The following is a 6,341-nucleotide window of genomic DNA, read 5'->3' as shown; positions in this document are numbered from 1 at the left end:
CCTCTATCCGACCTGTATTTTCTACTTTTGTTGTAAGTTGCCCCGGATGGCAGGGAAAACGTCTTAATTTGAATTTAGACTAGCTTGATTGCTAGCAAGAACGGACTACAGAGGTTAATAATGAGGAAATTACAACCACATCCTACTGACCTACAACATGAAAAGTCAGTGTTGTTTTGGCTGGACAAGTTGCAATGTTAATTTGAGAGGGCTGGGCGTGCGGAGAATTTTCTAAAAATATATAAGGCATATTTTTCATGGATACTATGTTTATTTATTATTTATACGGGCATTTGTGGACCCTGGAGGGCACGAGGGCAGATGCTCAAGCCCCCTTTAGGCTCCTATATCTGTGCACGTGCCTGTGTTCATGTGCATTTACTTTATGTCTGTGGGTTTATGTCTGCATCTCAAAGGACCGGATGGATTGAGAGCACATTTAAGGGAACACGTCATTCATTGCCAGCAGGGCTGTGTGTGTGAGTACATATCTGTGTCATATAGGACGTTTTCAAATAAGGGGCCTTGCTGTTTTATGTAGCATTTTTCCTGTCATCTGGGAAGTGCTCCGACATCAAAGGCGTCTTGTGTCCTTATTTTGCTTTCAGGAGAAGAAGAAAAAGGGGGGAAAAAAGTTGCCATCCATCAGGGTGAAATGTGCTCGTCTCTAAAGTAGCTTTGATGGCTACGCATTCTGTGTCTCTTAACACTTAGCTGATACATATTTACGCCCTGTAAATATTTGAGGGGGGGATGGGGGGCGAACACAACATAGGGCGCCATTTACTTTAATCATATTGCACCTTTCATTATATTTTTTTACTTATGAAATCAATCTCTCTCTCTCTCTCTCTCTCTGCAAGTGAGTCAGTGTGCAAAGATGCATTTAATTTTCCCCCTTGCTATTATCTCTCGCCCAATGAGATGATTAATTATGGCGTAATAAAGGCTTGTCACAGTTCGAACTGTGACTTTATTCATGAAGGCCCCTCCACACACACACACACACACACACACACACACACACACACACACACACACACGGAGCAACATTTACATTTAAATGTCTTCATGGATAAGATGTTCTTATCTGTAGGTTGGAAGGGCAGGAGAGGGTTCAAGAGTAGAGACAATGCAATGTGGACGTTTGTGTGTCTGATTACGGTGCGCAGGTTTGTCAAACCAAAAGCCCGTCTGAAAGGCTAGTGGTGGCTTGTGTACAAACTGCAGCACAGATCTCATGCGAACCAGTGTTTGGTGAGAGGGAAAGACAAATTTGTCCCTTGACAGTGGAGATAAATGGTTTATTGAAATACGAGTGGAAAGGGCTCAGTAAAAGCATCTTGTCAAACCCCCTTTATAGTAAATGTGCTGTGTGATTACAGAGAGGGGCTAGTGTGGGTTTTTTTTACGTGTTGCAATTGTTGAATGCTAATTGAATTGTTTTAAGGTGACATAATACTGCCAGAGGTGGAAAGAGCACTAACATATTCTACTCAAGGAAAAGTACAATAACTTTGATTATCATTTTACTGAAGTAAAAGTAAACGTACAAGTCTAAAAATGTACTCATGCAAGGGAAAACGTTCATGAAGCTTTTTGTGTAACCAAAATGCAAGCAAGATATGCAAATAGCAAGCAAGCATTCTGTTCTACTCTTTCATCGCCTAGTCCAGCACTGAAGACATGCTGCTAGTGACTGGGGAGCTCCTGTGTCTGCTACAAAATAAATAAACTCAACTCATGTTTCGCCAGTTAAACGCTTTTAATGTGTAGCCGAAGCTATAGGGAATGTTCAATTTGAATAACCAGTAACTTAACTGTTGTTTTTTATGCTCAATGATTTTTCCTTGCATTCATTTTTTCCTTTATTTCCTTTTTTTGCTCACTAATGGATGGTGAGATAATGGCCCTAAAAGATGGTTGTATAGGAGAGATATACAGACACAGACAGAAAAGTTTTAGTCAAATAAACATGTCCATTGGACATGTTGGACCTTTTAAGGCATGTTATGGTAGCAAAAAACGACAAATCTCAAAATTGCCCTGACGTTTTTGCCTGCGGTGTCTCGCTTTAATATATCTTGAGCACACAAACCTGTTAAAAATAACAGAGAGCTCCTAAAGTGGTGTTGAAGGGTGTTTTTTGAGGGGGAAAAATAACCTAAAAATCCTGTTGTAACTTTTTTAATTTTGCATTTATGCAAGCCATTCATCTCCACTCTGCGCGATTAAGACGACACTTTAAGTAAGCAGATCTATCCTTGAGAGAGCAAAGCGAAGCGAGGGGACTATTTAGGGGAGGACAACTTGAGATTTCTATATATCCTTGGAGTATAGAAATTCATTTGACCTTCAGGAGGGGTTTTAAAGCGAATCTCATTCAGCCATGTAAAGAGAAATGGGCTTGCGTTAATGCAGAGGTATGCCGCTTGAATACAGAAGAGCCTTCCAAATACGCCCGGCTTACGGCTTCCCCTACTAATAATGAAGGCCCCCTGCTCATCGGTACTTCAGGAGAGGAGATAAATGGAGGCTGTCTGTTCGTATGTCCAGCGCTTCCAATCCTACGTACACTTTCTCTCTCTCTCTCTTTATCTGTCCTTCTCTCTCTCTCTCTCTCTCTCTATCTCTCTCTCTCTCTCTCTCCCTCTTTCTCACTCACAGCATATTTTCCTTGCTTGCTCCTGGCACTATCACACAAACACGCTTGCACTTAGACTTGGAGAGTAGACGGAGAGAAAAAAGGGGATGGCGGATGGGGGATGAAATGCATGAGTTAAGTTTTAATAAGGGAGAGAGGTAATTTGAAAAGTCTTTGGAGGTGTTTGGAAAATTTATCAATAACAAGCAGCTGGGATTTCATGCATGGGAGCATTTGGTGTAATTGCCTGCACATCCCTGATAGAGGTTCCTCTTCAGTAACACAAAAAATATGCTCTTCAATGCACAAAAAAAGTCACCAACCCTATAGGTACCCTGCCCGCGCTGGCTTCTTAGCTTTGGTCTGAAACTGTTTAGAAGATGTGATTGTTGTTGTTGTTTCTTGTCCACCAACAAAACAGCCTTCTAATTTATTTAATCTGGCTTCTTCTTCTTTGTGCCAACTATTGCTGCTCGCAGTTCAGTTCATGCATAAAAAAATGATATTCTTATTTTTTCTAAAGATTACTGCTGTACTTCAAAGGCGTTAATTTGCATTCAGCGGCACAAATTTAAAGCCTCCTTTTGAAACAATAACATTCCTCGGTGTAACCCATTTTCCTCTCAGAGTCTGAGCCAGCTATACTGAATCTTTTTTTTTTTCAACACTCTGAACCGAAGAATCTCAACTTCCAAAGCACTTAGATTAACTTAACCCTCCATAATCATTCTTGGCACTATTCCGAAGGCTATTACAGAAGGACGTGCTCATATTTAGTTAATTGTCTGATTTATGAGACATTTTGTTTTTCGTAGAAATCATGTTGAAAATGCCTTTTAAGACCTGTGCATGTTTTGGTTTTTTTAATGTATAAAATGAAAAGAGGCTGTATCCAAAATCTGTTCAAGAAACACTTTGGACACTAAAGAATGACATAAGCATTTTAACTCTGCAGATGCAAATGTACACATTATTTGTCAGATACTGTATTACCAGATTTGCATAGTTATTGAGACATTTCTGAAAAAGTTGAATAAAAAAATATATTGTTTTAATGTAAGTTATCAACTCGCAAAAAGTTCTATAAGTTAAACATTTGACCATATTCCCCTGCAGTGTCTCGCCTTAAATACTGTAACACAACTTGAACGGTTAGCTCTAGTTAGCATGAGTGGAGCACATAAACAGTCGATACTGGCCCCTAACCACAGGGAATCAGAAGTGGCATAGATTGATGCAAAAGCTTTTTTAATAATGGAGAAAGCAAAGGCTTCGCTCACTGGCACCGTTCATATTTCACTGCGAGGCTGCCATTGTTATCAGTGTGATCAATGAAATAACTCATGGACCATAAAACAAAGCAAAAATAAGCTCAAATATGAGGCCAAATGTCCACCCAGAGGCCCGTTCTGCTTTAAAGAGTAAGCTGCAGAGCTTTTATTTAGTCCATGTTGCTGATTTTAGGGAGGGGGGTTCCGGGTTGCCAGTTTTTTTTTCTTCAGCAGTTATCCAGACAATTCAGTAAACCATTGCTTCCTGGACCCGGCCCCAGACCCATATTGATCTGTTTTTTATTCCTTTTTATATAGTTTCTTGTCAAAGGCAACAGTAAAGCAAAATGATCAGCACCTTCTTGGAAAGTTTCCTGTTGTGATGCTTTAAAAAAAAAATGAAGCCGGGGCCTGACTCTTTTCTCGCTCTGCCTTAAGACGGTGTGTAAAATTCACTGGCGTAAATGACACACGAGCGCTAGATAAGGTCGTGGTCAATAGCAGCGTAATCATCAGGAGCGGAGATTGGATGTCTGTTTGTCTGACTGTCAGAGAGAGAGAGTCACTCAGAGGGGAAAGCAGTGCTCTCTAAACTGTGCAGGGGAACAAGCTTAAGGGGGGCCTGGTAGAAGTGTATTACAGAGGGAGTGGGGGGGGGGGGGATAGCCCACACCAGCCCGCCCGACTCCCGCTATCAAAATTGCTTCGGAGTAGATTGCTGCGGGAGGTTTTGTGTCTCGTCTACGCGCCCCCCCCCCCCCCCACCCCTATTTTGATCTGTGCCCAAGGTGCTCCACTGATCTGAGGCCAAGAGCTGTGTGACAACTCATGGAGGATGATAGCTAAGGCAGGGGAAATTCACAAAGCCACCATAGAGCGCTGTTGAAAGGGGGGGGAGAGAAATGGGGGATGGGGGATGGGTGAAAAAGGAACTGTAAAATGAGGACATAACTCTATAGTCTCTTATCTTCCTCTCGTCGTGATGTTTCTCAGAGATAAGTAGCAGCCTAAGTATGTTGTTGTCAGGTCCACTGAAACGCATTACTGACACTGCCGCCAGTTCTTGTGTGGGGGGGTGGAGGGGTTCTAGTGCTGTGCGGCGGCTTGGTTAACCTTTCGATCCCAAGCACTTTTGGACGTTTGTTCACTGAGCTAGAAATAAATTCCTCGACGACCGAGTGTTTTTTTATGCATGTTGTGGTGTAGTGGTCAAGTCCGAGTGGATGGAGAGAGAGAGAGAGACCATCTTGTATGAGAAAAAGGTCACACAGTCACTCCTTTGCAAAACAGCCATTATGCATCCATCAGTAGGCATGTGTTTGCACTGTCAAACATGTGCTTTGCCTGATGCCTGAATGCTGCCTACCTGCTCACTCAGCATATGTCACCCCCTATATATATGTAACAGCTGTCTATATCTGCAAAAAATTTGAATGATAAATATGGTGTTTGTTAATTAATTAGATTATGGATTTGTGCAATTCTATTTCCAATAATCATCAGTCAAAGAAAAGAGAAAAAAGTTGCTGCTGTGTGGCTGATTCAATGAATGCCAGCATAACCATTTTTTGCCCTTAATGTGACTGATTCACAGGGAAAGAACTGCAAAGGGAAAAAGCCATGAAACCAATGCTTACCCCTCGAGGTCCTATGAGATTAGACTTTGTTATGCTATTGACAATTTTTTGAAAGTGCACTCAAAATGTGTAATATAGTGTGCGTCATAACGTAATTTGAAGGTGAATGTTATCTTAGAAAAGCCTAAGTACAATGTTTGATTTCTCTCAGTGTGGCATATTTCAAAGATCTTCTTTTTTTATTTTGTCTAGAGTCAGGAAAGATTGAAAAGCATTTACTTCCATGCAATGCCCTGCTCAAAAAGCTTGCCTTTGCAATATGTCAACATGGCAGAGCTGCCATCACTCTACAGGACATCAATGTTTCCCTGCCAAACAAGTGTAGCTTTCTTGTTTCTGGTTGTTTGTTTTCTAAAGTGGAGCCAAGCTTACCTAAGCAAAACTCTATATGGATAATGGCTTCGGCTTTTCTACACAGAGGTATGTATGACACATGTACACACTATTTTTTTTGGAATGTGTGCTCTATACTTGATGTATTTTGTTCTTGCTTAAATTATTTTTTGAATGTGTGCTCTATGCTTGATGTATTTTGTTATTACTTGATGTATTTTGTTATTGCTTATGTAAAGCACCTTGAATGGCCTTGTGTCCGAAATGTGCTCTAAAAATAAACTTGCTTTGCCTTGCCTTGCCTATGACTGCATTTCTTCACTGTGCTGTCTGACTGCGCTGTAACATTACTGTAAGTGCCATGTATGCGAATATTATTGGAAATGCAGTTGTGTGCCCAAAAGTATGCTACTTTTTCTTTGTGAGCACACACAGTATAAATAGAGGCATATGAAA

Source organism: Ammodytes marinus (assembly GCF_949987685.1).
Source record: "Ammodytes marinus genome assembly, chromosome: 10".
Classification (NCBI taxonomy): domain Eukaryota; kingdom Metazoa; phylum Chordata; class Actinopteri; order Uranoscopiformes; family Ammodytidae; genus Ammodytes; species Ammodytes marinus.
Note: the sequence above shows the minus strand (reverse complement) of the source record.